Source organism: Leopardus geoffroyi, chromosome D4 (assembly GCF_018350155.1).
Source record: "Leopardus geoffroyi isolate Oge1 chromosome D4, O.geoffroyi_Oge1_pat1.0, whole genome shotgun sequence".
NCBI lineage: Eukaryota > Metazoa > Chordata > Mammalia > Carnivora > Felidae > Leopardus > Leopardus geoffroyi.
The window spans coordinates 35,594,600-35,610,467 of record NC_059342.1 but is presented as its reverse complement, the minus strand read 5'-3'; the positions used below and the strand labels follow the sequence as shown (position 1 = coordinate 35,610,467).

At 34.0% G+C, this 15,868-nt stretch overlaps 1 protein-coding gene across 45 annotated transcripts in view; it reads left to right on the top strand.

Annotated features, from left to right (window-relative positions):
- Nucleotides 1-15,868, top strand: part of PTPRD (protein tyrosine phosphatase receptor type D) — a 2,239,943-nt gene that overhangs the window by 582,866 nt on the left and 1,641,209 nt on the right. For all 45 annotated transcript variants that reach the window (XM_045470157.1, XM_045470168.1, XM_045470171.1 and 42 more), the window contains one exon: nucleotides 9,679-9,750. The gene's annotated coding sequence lies outside the window, so the exon portion shown is untranslated. The remainder of the gene's footprint in view (nucleotides 1-9,678; nucleotides 9,751-15,868) is intronic.

Below are 15,868 nucleotides of genomic sequence, written 5' to 3'. Positions count from 1 at the left end.
CTTTATGATCCAGCAAGCACACTATTTACACTGTATTTACCCAAAGGATACAAAAACACTAATTCAAAGGGATCTGTGTATGTACCCTTATGTTTATAGGAGTATTATTTACAATAGCCAAGATATGGAATCAGCCTAAGTGTCCATTGGTTGAATAATGGATAAAGAACTTGTGTTGTATATATATGAATGGAATAATATTCAGCCACAAAAAAGAATGAAATATTGCCATTTGCAACAACATGGATGGAGCTAGAGAATATAATGTTAATAAGCAAAATAAGTCAGAGAAAGACAAATACCGTATGATCTCACTCATGTGTGGATTTTGAGAAACAAAACAAACAAGGGAAAAGAGAGAGACAAACTAAGAAACAGACTCTTAACTATAGAGAACAGGCTGATGGTTACCATAGGGGAGGTGGGCAGGGGATGGGTGAAATAGGTTATGGGGATTAAGGAGTTCACCTGTGATGAGCACTGCGTGTTAAATGGAAGTGGCAAATCACTATATCACACACCTGCAATGAATACAACACTGTATGTTAACTAACTGGAATTAAAATAAACACTTATAAAAAAAGAAAAGAAAACTGACTTTCCTAAAATTCAATTCCATTGAATTTCACATTTTAAAAAAAATCTAGTACAAAGTCAAAATCGAAAACTCTTCAATGATAGTCTCAGTCTTTCACATAACTTCAAACCATCTCAAGATATAACTATATATTTCTCAAATGACAATTTTTGGTGTGTGTGTGGACATGAAGAAATAAAATATTATTCACAACAGTAACTTTAAAAAGTAATTTCTTTCACTAGTGGCATAATGCATTTTTTGATTTGTATATATATATATATATACATACATATATATATTTAAGAAAGCATGCACATTTAATGGAAATGTTATATATTTTACATTCTTATTTTTCAAAACATCAAAATGCATTTATATAAGGAAATGGAAACATTTTTCAATTTATCACTCTCCAAAACAACAAATAGAAATTGTGAAAGAAAAACAATACCACCCACATTACTGTAAATTTGGTTAGCAAGAAGGCAGAGTTTTACAGTAATAGCTTTTAAGCAGATTATCTAATTTTAAAATAGTGCATATGGCACTTTGTGTGAAACCGAGATGGAAGAATACATTGCAGTTTGTTTAAATGCCTTTAGCAGTAAGGTTTATCAGTGATCAATTTAATTTTGCATTTAATACCATTTTGCTAAATTCTTTCTCTCATTTTTTCATGATTTTTGTCTCATTTTTGAAAGAACCATTCTTTGAAATGTTTAAGCCATCTTTGTCTTAATTTTTGTCTTTGTCTTACTCTTTGCCACTGACTCAGAAAGAAGTTACCTGTATCAGCCCCGTAAAGACACCTACAGAAACCAATTTGTTGTCTATAGTTGCTTAGGACTCTGCTGCTGGATCTCCCAATAGCCTGCACAGTTCTGCTAAATTGAGAGGATCACCAATTTTTATTTGGGAAAAACAAGGGCAGGTCAGCAGTGATTGCATCCCACATTCAGAGTGGTGGCAATTAGGTTGTAGTGATTTGGCTGCTTATTTGATTGGAATTCTCAGTATGTGGTTTGGACAGAAACACATCAGCTCTTAGGACTCCCTATTAGATGCATCTAATGTATTTTGACCAATTGTTGAAAGTGCCGGCTGGCTGTTTGTTCAAAGCTACATTCAGCATGCATAAAAACTGTGTGAGTGCTCTTAATTCAATGGCCTCAGACTTGCAACAAAATGGGAATACTTTGAGCTCTCTGGTCAGAAATTGTCTATCAGTACATTCATTTTTATTGATCCTTTGACCCAAAAATGCTTGTTCATCTCACTTCTTTCTCTAGTTTGAGCTTATATTTCTGGACAGAGTTGTGGCAAACACTGAGGTTACTACTGTCTTTTACTTTTTCTATTCTAAATATATCTTCACTTTGAAACAAAGTCATTCATTACTGAAAGCAATGTGTATACCTTTGTAATTCTGAATTTGTACACTTTAACTAAAGGTAATTTAGGAGAATAGCATTAAAGCTTCTGGATTTTTTCCTTCAAAATTGAAATAATTCAATTGTGAAGTTCATATTTTAAATAATAGATGTCTCATATTTTTTGTTCTCCAAATAGACATAATAGTGTTTTGTCAATTGTTCAAATTTTGCCCTCTGCATTAATTCACATGATGATACTAAAGCAATGTTATCCTATTTGAGAAATCTCCCCAAATTGAAATGCTGAGCAGAAAAATATCTTAGAATTCATGTAGTAAAATGTCCCCCACCCCACACTCTTCCTTTTCCCCCAGAAAAGAAAGCTGAGAGTGGTAGAAACTTAGCAACTTTCTTTGGACATAGATAGAAATGACATCTTAATCCAGGAGTTTTAGTTTATGTATTTTTTTTATAATGTGAGGAATAGTTCTTTTAGGTGGAAATTGAGAAAAATGTTCCTGAATTCCTGAGAGTAATTTAGCTTACTTGTGCTAGTCTTCCCAATTTTTCTTTCTTTTTTTTTTTTTTAATGTTTATTTATTTCTGAGGAAGAGAGCGTAAGCAATGGAGGAGCAGAGTGGGAGACAGAGGATCAGAAGCGGGCTCTGCGCTGACAGCGGGGAGCCTGCTGTGGGGCTCAAACTCACAAACCTGTGAGATCATGACCTGAGCCGAAGTTGAATGCTCAACCAACTGAGCCACCCAGGCACCTTAATTCCCAAATTTTCTGTTTCATTTCTGTATAAACATGCACAGATTCTAGCCACTTGTAAGTTTTACGTATTGGTAGCCAAAACTCATGAACCCTTCCTTCTCAGAAGTTTATTTTGCCATATCATGAAAATAAATGATTGGCTTTGGGGAAATGGATGATTTACATTCCTGCACTTTACATCAGAACTACATCAGAGTCTGCACTTAGTTTATTTCAATGCAAACGAGAGCTCCAAATTGTCAAAGTACAAGTAGAGGGGTGACTTTTATTCGTAATTTTTATAAATTTTCAATTTTTTTACAATTACATTTTTGATGATTAGAAATTGTATGCATTATCTTAGGAAATCGAACTATAGAGATGGGAAGAATTTTGTGCCCATCAAATCCACACATATGTCCTTTTTATATAGCCTGTTGAAAATCACAGTGATATCGAGGTCAACTTTTTTCATAGTCACACACTTTGTTTTTTCTGGTTACCTAGACTGATCTTAAACAACAGCAGAACAAAGTTTTGAGAATCAGTAAGAGCCATAATTATTAAAATAATCCAGAAGATCTAAACTAAAATCAGAGCCATATGAAGGGAGAGGAGGAAATGTATGCAATAAATATTTTTTACCCATTATCAGTAAAGTGACGAAAGTGATACCCATATCATCAGAGTAATGATAGCTGTCTGTGGTGAATAAAAGATATATTTAAATTGTTTCCATTGAATTCTGCAACTGGGCATATATCTTTCAAGGTATAATGGTTAAGAGTGTAGACAGTCTGTTCTGATTCCAGCTCTAGTATTTATCGCTTGCATGAATTGATGTGAGTAACTTTACTTCTTTGTGTATCAATTTCATTTTCAAAATGGTGATATTATTAATATCTTCATATGTGTTTGTAGGATACTTAAATCAGATATTGAAAGTGTCAGCCATAGAGAAAATGCTGAATTAAATGTTATCTAATTTATTGTTCGCTGAGATAGAGAATGCAGGAACAGATGAATGGAAGCAAGGTGATTGAAAATTTCCCAAGCTGAATTGTGAATGTCTTTGGCACATCCATGTATAAATGTCCAATAGTAAGTTTGGTATATATGTTTGGGGGCTATGCATTTGGGATTTATCAGTAATAGGCTATTTTGGGAAACATGGCTTTGTATGAAGTGTGGTAAGAAACGGTATAAAATGTGGGGCACCTGGGTGGCTCATACATTTAAGCATTCAACTGTTGGTTTCAGCTCAGGTCACGATCTCATGTTTCGTGAGTTTGAGTCCTGCACTAGGCTCTGCACTGACAGTGCTCTGAGAGGTTCTCTCTCCCTCTCTCTCTCTCTCTCTACACCTCCTCTTTGTGCTCTATGTCTCTCTCTCTCTCTCTCTCTCTCTCTCTCTCTCAAATTAAATAAATAAACATAAAAAAAAAAAGAATGAAGGGTGCCTGGGTGGCTCAGTTGGTTAAGTGTCTAACTTTGGCTCAGGTCATGATCTTGCAGTTTGTGAGTTCAAGCCCCAGGTGGGGCTCTGTGCTGACAGCTCAGAACCTGGAGCCTACTTCAGATTCTGTCTCTCCTTCTCACTCTGCCCCTCCCCTGCTCACACTCTGTCTCTCTCTCAAAAATAAATAAACATTAAAAAAAAGAACGTGAAACTCAAAGTATGAAAGATGAAATGCTAAGGAAACATGAGATAACATGTAATTAATTAAGGAGGAAGAATCAGAGTGATAGGAAGAAAGCTAGAGGAAAACAATGTCATAGAAGTCAGGAGAGAAGTTTTAAGATGGTAACAGTAGTCAGCAGAACCAAATGTTAAATAACACAGGCAAAATAACTGGAAACTTAATCGTCATTGGAATTGTCATTATGGAGATCATTGGCAACTCCAGATATAGCAGAGTCAGCACCAGGAATCTCTAAGGAAGTGTTTAAGTTATGAAGAGAACTTTGTAAGTGGAGTTAGTAAAGGTTAACCACTTTTTTTGGGAGGGCATGACTGAGAAGAGGAGAATGGAGAAAATTAGTAACTTTATAGGATATGAAGCTTACAAGTATTTCATTTCTTTGCTTTCTTTTTCTTTTGAGATAGTGGAGCTTTCAAGTTCTCTTCAGTGTAATTATTCTGTAGATACTACAGTTGCAGTTTAACAAAACAAAATATCTTTCTGTATGTAAGATAATTGGCATGCTTCCCAACACAACACAGATTGTTGCTCTTTCAAATATTCTAGTCTGTTCTCATGGGAAACTTGTCTTGATTACACCATCCAGTAAGTGTAAAGTGAATGTATCGATTTCCTATTAAAAAAAATTCTATGCAGTTCATGGAATCCTGGTCAAATTTCTTAAACATATATAATATCTTCTGCTGATATTCAGTATGGTTGACTCACACCTTATGGGTGCCATCTGATGTGATGCTGAAATTGTGACAAAGTTGGTGTTCACCAAGGAAATGAGCCTTAGAACTGTTAGTCATGCCTATCAGTCAGAAACATCAGTGAGTTAAGCATGGTGGTAACACTGTAGTCACCATGTAGCTGTCAACAAGCTACCATTTGTGAGTCCCACATGTCAAGGAAAGGTATGCAAATCTGCCTTAGAAAGCAGAAATGTCACTAATGTGTGCACACTGTCAGCCCTAACCTGCCCTGGTTCTTATCAAAAGAATTAGTATATTAGTACGTGTTTTTGAAGTATCTATTTCTGGATTGTTATTTGGAAGATACGCAAAGTGAGTAGCAGTGAGTGTGCTGCTAGCCACCAGGTGTGAATGCCTGACATTGTAGCTTATGTTAGACCTACATGCTAGCAAGAATCTGAAATAATCATTGGTAAAGCATATTCCATCCCACAATTTACATGGGCACATGTCTCCTCCTACCTTTTAAATACAGACAAATGAAGATCTAGGCTTTCTGATTCTTGGACTATGCTCTACAGTTCATCTTCAGAAGCATACTGTCTTGCCGCTATATACTCACTAGTCCTTTTCCAACCCAGGTTTGTAGACAAAATAGATTACTATTATTAATAAAGACGCCACAGGGACACCTGAGTGGCTCAGTTGGTTGAGCATCTGACTTTAACTCAGGTCCTGATCTCGCAGTTTGCAGGTTGGAGCCCAGCATGGGGCTCTCCGCTGATACCTAGGAGCCTGGAGCTTTGCTTCAGATTCTCTTTGCCTCTCTGCACCTCCCCCTCTTGCACTCTATCTCTCTCTCTTAAAAATAAATAAACATTAAAAATTTAAAAAAATAAAGAAGCCATTAATTATGAATTTTATTAATAAGGAACTCAGATTGTCAGGGTTGCAAAAAAGAAGATATTGAATGGAGGAAAAGGACTGTTGGGTTGGTCTAGAGTTTTCAATTAGCAAGATAGTGAAAATGCAGGAAGACTAGTAGGGTTTTAGTTATTGGGTGTATGAACATGTTGACCTGAGGCCAACCCAGAAATGGAAGCAGGAAGAGGGGGCGAGACTGATATAGACTAGGGGAAGGGTCAGAGGCAGGAACTTTATAGTTATGCTGAAGAAATGATTTAGAGGAAGGAGTGGAGGTTGAATAATAAGGAGCAATTGTAAGAAAGAATTTCAGTGAGATAGAGTTGGTTTTAGCTTTACCTGTGGATTGAGGCCAATTGCTTACATGATTATATTTTACAATCTTTTATGAAAGTATTATATTCATCTTTTCATTACACATATATTTTATTAGGGAATGTATCTTTAATATCTGTTCACAGAATTATACCAGATACTAAACAACTTTTAAAGTAAGTATACATACTCTTTAAAATTTTCACTTTTTTCCTATTACTGTCTACCTTTATTACCCTCAGAAATTCCCTCTTTTCTATAATTTATTATAGAACAGAAAGTATACTTTATAAATTTTCCCCTTTCCTGTATTATGAGTCTCCTTAACTACTGGTGTTTATAACATATTTTAAAAGCTGCTTTAGTGTTCTAATATTTAAAATCAGTGACTATGGGATAGGATTTAATTTGCAACATCCATGGTCAGGGAATTTTTAAAAATGATTAGTGCATACAAGGAATGGTAAATTAGCTTCAAATTTATAATGTCAGATCTTTTGTAAATTATGTAAAAAGCCATGCAAATAATGGGTCTAAACACAAACAGCATGTGTTTTAAACAACATATTTGATCTGGTGTGTGTGTTTTTGAGTCTATTATTCACTTTTTCTGTGAAAATTAAAAGCAAACAATGAAGTGTCAGAAAATAATAACAATACAACACAAAAGAAATACAACAAAAAGAAATCATAGGAAACCCAATATCAAAGAGCAAAGGAAAAACCCAAGCTCTTCTAAGAATAACTTGAGTAACATTGGGCAGTGATTCAACGTGCTTGTGACACATTTTTCCTAACCTTTAAACAGGGAGGATTCTGTCAAAGATATCTACTTCAACGTTAAGTGCATACTATAAATCTCAAGAAAATGTTTTTATAAGACTTATAATAACTTGTGAATTAGCTTTTAGAAAGAAAGGGTTAGAGTATCCTCTTGCATAATTTTGAATACCACCATTATTAAATATTGCTTTATTCTATGATATGTGCATACTTTAGTGGAAAGGGCTTCTTTAGGGAAATGTGAAGTTTGTAGCACTAAAAGCTCAAAATTATATGCAGGTCTCACACATTCTGTATCTGTTAATGGAAATATAAAAATGGTTAAAATGTTCAAGAACAGAGAGGTAAAGGTACAAATCAAATTAAAAGCTATTTTAAATGTTAAAATTAAATGGCCCAATTTGAATTCTAATATCTTACGAAAAAAGTGTTAGAAATGTTTAGTGCCCATGTAACTATTTAAGAAATTTCATTTCTTTTTCCTAAACTCCTAAATATATTCCTACATCTAGACAAAAGTTTTATAACTTTTTGGCACATTTTCATGAACTAATTGACTCTAAGACTGCCTGGGGTATATTGGGGAAGGGGTATGAACAGTACAATCCTTTAGGAATTGCTACTGATTTTTGAAAAATGTCAGTTTCACATTTTGACAATATATAAACTATCTTTCTCATTCTTTCCTCCTGGCATTCTCTTCCCCTTTATCTAGCATGTGTGAATTGTAGACGCAGGTAGCATATTATTGAAGTTAGAATGGAAGGCTCTGAATCTGACTGCCTGCATTTAAATCCCATCTTGACCGCTTACAGACTGGCAGGCTTTGGGGAAGTAACTCAAAATTTCTCTGCTTCATGTTCCAAAATAAAGGGAATCAACAGTAGTTTCTTCCTTCTTACTTTGCATTTGATCATGAAAAGAAATGGTCAATGTAATGTGCATACAAGACTTCTGGCACATGGTAACTACTCAATGTTATTTTGCTTAGGTTCTGTAGACCCTACATTGTTCAGAAGTTTAGCAAAAGGTTATAGCAATATCTTATAAGCTTTTAACAGTACCCATTGAAAGCATGTAGAAAAAATTAGTTCTGATACAATTTTCTATCAGTCCTGAACAAGAACTATTTGTTAAATTAGACAGACTAGCAGTCACTCAATGGAGTTTTTCACACTAATCATTGCATATATAGTGTGTAGTAGCAAGACTCACCAATTAACTAAGTAATGAAAACATGTATGTATTTTCCCATCTAAGTAGCTAGAATTCTACTGTATTCTGACTTTCTGAATACATACAGAAGTATAGAGCATGACTTCAGTTCCAGTGATCTAAAACGTAGTTGAGGAAAGAAGGCATATATGTAAAAATGTGTGATGAAGTAGATATTAGTATTGGAACAAGCCTATGAATGCAAAATAAATTATGGCTCCATATATTAGGTGTTTAGATTTTGGTTTAGAAGGCATGAATGATGGAGGCACCCGGATGGCTCAGTTGGTTAAGCATCTGACTCTTGATATCGGCTTAGGTAATGATCTCACTGTTCTTGAGATCAAGCCCAGGGTCAGGTTCTACACTGACAGTGCAGAGCTTGCTTGGGTTTCTCTCTCTCTCTCTCCCTCTCTCTCTCTGCCTCTCCCCCAAGGTGCCCTTAAAGCTCACTTTTCTGTGGACAGTAAATGGCAGAAATTTTGCAGATTTCTCCTCAGATGTCAGGAGCAAATGACCAGATAATCACTAAATAGTTCATGGAATCACTGATCTTTGTTACCCAATTCAATTCTATGTTGTTAAATGTGTAATTTTAACTTAACTATTTAATTATATGTGATTTTTCTTTGAGCTGTGATTATCTGGTAAATATGCAGCTATTCACTTGTGTATTTTCTATCCTGATACATTAAAAGTTTTTGATGTACATTAGTTATGACCTCAAATATTTTATGTTTAGTACTGTGCTGTTAATTTGAAAATTGTGAACTTTTCTAGAGTACAACAGTCTCTTGGATGTGGGATAACAGTTTTATAGATAATAAGCATAATTTGATAGGCGGTGCTTTCTGAATCTATGAGAAAACATATCTGAATAATGAGTAATATAATAGAAAAAAGTTGTGAGTGGTTCATTTTTTTATGCAACATGAAAGAGAAAAAAGATTTAAAGATCATATATATATATGTGTGTATATATATATGTGTGTGTGTATATATATATATGAAGATCATATTATGTTTTAATAAGGTAAGTTGTTTTTTAAGAAAAGAAAATGGGTTTGTGGTTAATCAAATTAATATCTTTTAGCATGAAATTTTATATCAGAGAAATATTTAAGAATCGTATTCATTCTTTAAATGTGATGGTTATAATGCTTTATATTAAAGCAACCCTTTTGATGGCGTTATTTAGCATTAATTAGTCAATTTTATTAATCTATAAATTGTCTATTATTGCTCTCCTTTTTCATCTCATCAGCTGACTTAGATATAGCATCTAATAGCTACCAAAAAATGTGAATTCACAATGTGTTCCTCCTCCCCCCCCCCTTTTTTTTTTTCCTTTTAGGGAAATCCTGAGGGGTTTGACACTTTTCATTCTCCAGCCATTAATCATCCTGTAGGGAAAGGCTATACATTGGTAAGTCACACTCAGTGGAATAGCTCTTTTTAAACCTGTTTGACTTGATTGTAATGCAGAACAAGGAGGACTAAAGTCATGCTAACATCATTGCCTGGGTAAATAAAGACTTCTTTTCAAACAGAATTTGTAACATCAGGATTGGGTTTTATTTTTAACCAATCTACTAATAGGAGTACTATTAAAGCCTGTAGTTGTAAAATTAAAATTATATACAGAATGCACACTAGTAGTTTTTTAAAGTCTCTAATTGTGGTGGTATTACTTATATATATTTTGTTAATTTACAGCATGACCCACAAGCAGTAGTTGAATGAGCATCCATGAATAAGTCTGAGGCTGCAAATAAAAGCTAATAAATTCTATCAATTTTGGTAATACATAATATTTTGCATGTTGAAATTCAATTTTAAAGTTAAATAATTCTTACGTATTTTATGCCATAAAATCAAATACATGTTTTGTTTCAATTTATTATTATTGTTTTCTACCTATAAATGGCATTAATGTATCCTAATATCATGTTTCTGAACAACCCTCACCTCAATTATCCAACTAAGTTTTTTTCTTTCTCTATCTTACGCAAACACGCACACACACACACACACATACACACACACACACTCACACTCACCCATTCCTTAAAATATCAAACTTTATTTCATATGTTATACTTAGGTTTAAATTTATGTGCTATGTTTAGGTCAAAATTAATTAATCTGAACTTTTCCAATTTCTCTAAACTTCAGTTTTTGAGGTATTTCTCATGTCCTCACATGCTTTGTAGCTATGACCTTCAAATGTTTTTGATGAAACAATCCATAAATTAAAATATTAAATATACACTCCAATATAGGCACATTATTTATAAATTACATTAATTTATTGCTATCTTTAGAAATACAAATAATGGTAAAAATATGAAATGCTCCTAAAAGAAATTTTTAAAAGATACAATGACAATGTATGTATTCTCTCTATATATATTATATATTGTCTCTCTAGAAATCCTTTGCTTTTTCCTATTCCTGTATACTCCTACAAGTTGTGCTGGGTACTCAAAGATTCTAAAAAACCTCATTTTAAGCATGATTTTGTATAGATACATGGTATACTGCAAGTCAGTGAGTGTGTTTATACATTTGTATACACAAATGTGTGTGTGTGCATGTGGATGATTTAGATAAGACTGGCTGGCTCAAGATTTTGGGGTGGCTTAGAGTCACAGCCAATGATCTTATCTGAGTATTCCTTTTCTGGAAAGCATAAGGAGCAAAATAACTCAGAAGGTCTGTTATAGGGAATCAAATAGCCAAATAAATAGTTAGGAGGGATACCTTGTGTTGTATGGAATACCTCAAAAGATATCTTGTCAAGTTGATATCTTGGCAAAAATAGATTCACACTGCTTATTGTCACTATATGATAGAATTCCTTAGTTACACATAGGCTTGCCATTTTTTTTTCTCAATAAGGTCCTCAGTGGTGAGCCACCAGGTATCATACTATGAAGAGATGAGGGGAAGATTAAATGGTTAGAGTGAAAATCATTTAATCCTTATTATTTCTCCATATGTGAACCAACAACCCCATAAGAGTTGTTTTTCACAGTACCTCAAGTTAATTTCCTTTGATTGTTGAATATAAACCAAGAGCTTCCCACCCCTATGCTTACAAAAGGAGCTCACATTTAACTGGTGTCAAATCTCAGTTCAAATCTGAAGCCAGGCAGGGAGATGGTATGACAGTTAATGACAAATCCAAGATTAACCAGAAAAGGCAACTTTCATTACATCTTCAATAGCAAAGTCTTCATAATTGCTGATTCCATTTACTTGAGCCCTCTTCTAATTTAAGAGCCTAACACTGCAGAACCAGTTAAAGAATCCATTTAGATGCTCTGTTATCCAGGAACCAACTATCTACCTCTTATCTTCGAAAATCTCGTATCAGACACCTTACTGAAATATGGATCTATTGTATCCACTTCATTCCATTTATCTATTGGTTTAAAAATGCTCATAAAAAATAAAAACAATAAGAAATAAAATGAGACTTGTCTGACAAAACTCAGTAAATCCTTAATGACACTTACCAATTATGGCTTTCTTCACAGGACTCTCAGGTGATAGAGAATTCCTTTAAACTTGCAGATATTTTGGGGATCTTCTATCTTACCTAGTCATAATACATGTAATCTATCTTGTCTAAAACAAACAAACGAAAGAACCCTCCCAAAAAAACACAAAAAACAACTCATTATTACCTGGCCTTAGGTTCATTATACTTGGGCTCTAGTATTTCTTTATGACTTGATCTAGAGAAAAAGAAAGAAAGCACAGCAATCAGTTTTGCTGTTTCACTTTGGATTGAATTTTTCCTGTTTTGTGTTCTGAGCAGCCAATCACTTCAAAAAGGTGTCTGAGTTGTTAGATGTTGAGAAAAAAGTGGGAAAAAAGAGGTTAATTTGCTACCCTCCCACAACACAGGTGCAGTTTTAAGCAGTTCTGTACTCAAAATTGCTAGTGAAAAATCACAAACCGTAGAATCCAAGTGTGAAGATGAGGTGGGGTGTGATTCTAACAAGGTGGTTAGTTTGTCTCTTTATTGAATAAACTATGTACATCCTTTAAGGCATAGGAACCGTCCTTTAAGGCTCAAACTGTCAAGATTTCCCCAATTGGTATTTTTATAATTGGGTAGACTTCCCATGGTGACTCCCTTCCTTCTTTACCTATCACTAGGCCCTTATTAACCCTTTTCTTTGCTGTAAGTCTTCCCTTTTCCCAGATATCCCTTTCAAGGGTTAATGTTAGCTCAATGACTTATGTTTCCTCTCCTTTCAGTCTGTACCTTTCATGCTTGAACTCATCTACTCTTGTAGTTTCAGAGATCATTTATATCTAGTGACGCCCTAATCAATATGTTCTCTTAAGACCTAATTCCTTAGAATCATATCAGCATATCTATTTGATAGCACATTAAGCTTCTCAACTTTCAGTATATTAAAATTGAACTCACAGTATTTTCCCACAAGCCTATTTTTTTTTCTTTCCTGTTTCTCTGAAGTACCATCTACCCAGTTTCCCAAAAAGAAACCTGGGAAGTATCTTGGATTCCTCTTTCACCTCTCGTATTATATCATCCATGATGTCTTATTAATTCTACCTCTGGGCAAATGAAGAATGCCACTGGCAGTAAGAAAAAGCATAATAGTTTGAAACACCAGTGGAAACTAAGTTCATTGAGAGAAATTGAGACTGTATGGCTCAATCAGTTAAGTATCTGACTCTTGATTTGGGCTCAGGTCATAATTCCAAGGCCATGAGATCAAGTCCTGTGTCATGCTCTGGGCTGAACATGGAGCCTACTTGGGATCTCTCTTTTCCTCTCTCTCTGCCCCTCCACTGCTTTCAGTCTCTCTCTCTCTCTCTCTCTCTCTCTCTCTCTCTCTCACCCCCTCTCCCTCTCTCTCTCTGCCTCCCTCCCTCAAATTAAATAAGTTAACATTAAAAAAGAGAAACAAAATGATCATCATAATCTAAAACAAATAGAAAAGATAATTCATCCCTAAGTAAGAGCTAATGTCATAATTTTTTATCATTAAGTTCATTGTATTTTACTATAAACTCCAATCTCTTTAATTTTGTTTCATTAATACCTTAGTATTTCTTGCCTGTAATACATATGCATATATCTTTGCAGAGCCATTATATCATTTCCCTATAATCATATCAATTCTAGTGTTCAAAAATTTCCATTATGTGATAATATCAGTGAGAAAAGAGTTATTTAACATAACTGCTTTATGTTGTGATTTAACATATGCATTTTTCCCTAATCCTTCTTTAAAAAATTTTTTTTAAAGTTTATTCATTTTTTGAGAGACAGAGCATGAGCAGGGGAGGGGCAGAGAGGGACACACATGCAGAATCCGAAGCAGGCTCCAGGTTCTGAGCTGTCAGCACAGCCTGATGCAGGGCTTGAAGTCACAAATTGTGAGATCATGCCCTCAGCTGAAGTGAGACACTTAACTGACTGAGCCATCCGGGCACCCCTCTCCAATCCTTTTACATAGAATAGAACATATGACACACATTTGTGTTAATAATGTTTTAGTAGTTTTATTCTTAGCCACTTTTTTATTTAATTAAGTTTTTAATTCCAGTATAGTTAATATACAGTGTTAAATTAGTTTCAGGTGTACAGTATAGTCATTGAACAATTCTATACATCATCATTCAATACTCTTCATGATAAGTGTATTCTTAATCCCCTTCACCTATTTCACCCATTACCCCACCTATCTCCCCTCTGAAATTCTTTATTTCAATGAGTACTGTCAGTTAAAGTTACTGTTTTTGTTTAAACAAAAATATATTTTTACTTGAAGCATACTTCAGAATACATGGTTCTAAAACCATGGTTTTATAAACCATGTTTATAAAACATTCTATCCAAGAAAAATAGAATGCACATTTTCTTTAAGTACACAAGAAAAATCCCCCGGTTAAATCACATAAAAAGAGACATATAATATGACAAATTTAAGATGACAAATCAAACCAAGTAGATTTTCCAAACGCAATGGTACAGAACTAAACACCAACAATAAAAGCTAGAAAACTTACAATGTAAATATTAAACATTTGCTACTGTACAAGCAATGGGCTAAATAAGAAACCAAATGGTAAATCAAAATATGTCTCAAAACAAAAGCAAAGGAAAACACAATATTCCAAAAACTATGGGATGCAACAAAAGCTGACGTTAGAGTGAAGTTTATGTTTTAAATGCTTGTATTAAGAAAAAATGGTTTAAATAAACAATATTACAAAGGAACTAGAAAAAGAAGAAACTTGCTTGAAATCTAGTAAAGGAAGGAAATAACAAAGAAAAATCAAAAATAAATAAAATAGAGACCATAACAAACAATGTAACACTAAAATTATGACCCATTTTTATAAAAAAATAAAATTAGCAATGCTAATTAAAAATTTATTAAAAATAACATTAACTACAATAACAAGAAAAAATGAGAGAGGGAGGGAGGGAGAGAGAGAGAGAGGGAGAGGGACAGAGAGAGAGAGACTCAAAAACCAAAATGAGAAATGGAGGAGAAAACAATACAGCAGATAACCACAGAAATACATAGTGTGATAACAGATTACTATAAACAATTCTATACTAACAAATCAGATAACTTTAAAAAACCCAGATAATTCCTAAAAATGCATTTTACCATAATTGAATCATGAATCTTGAATCCAAGAAATCGGAAATATTCTTAGACCAATAACAAGTCTGAAAGTTGAGTTAAGAATCAAAATTTCCCAGCACATAAAAGCCCAAAGCCACATGGTTTCATTGGGTAATTCTTCCAAATGTTTAAAAAAAATATTTAAAGACAATCTTTATCAAAATCTTACAAATAATGGAATAGAAGGAACACATTTAAAATCATTCCATGAGGCCAATACTATCCTAATATCAAAGCAGGCTAAAAAAATTACAAGAACAAAAAAAGTCTAGTTTGTCCTATATGAGTAGTGCTACTCCGACTTTCTTTTGACATCCATTTGTGTGGTGAATGTTTCTCCACCCCCACACATTCAATCTGCATGTGTCTTTAGGTCTAAAATGAGTCTCTTCTAGATGGCACATAGATGGGTCTTGTTTGTTTGTTTGTTTGTCTTAACCATTCCAATACCTATGTCTTTTTATTAGAGTCCTTGGTCCATTTACATTCAAAGTAATTATCGATAGAAATGTGTTTATTGCAGTTTTATTACTTGTTTTGTCTTGTTTCTGGGATTTTCTCTTATCTTTTCATGTCTTTGTCAGTTTTCGCATTCAAATAATCCCCTTTAATATTTTTTGCAGGGCTGGGTTAGTAGTCATGAACTCCTTTAGTTTTTATCTGGAAAACTTTTTATCTCTCCTTCTATTCTGATTGGTAGCCATGATGGATTGAATATTACTGACTGTAGAACATTCATTCATGTAAAACATGAATTCAACATGTAGAACATATCATGCCACTCCTTTCTGGCTTGCAAAGTTTCTGTTGAAAAATCCCCTGCTAGCCTTATGAGTTTTTCTTGTAAGTTACTGACTT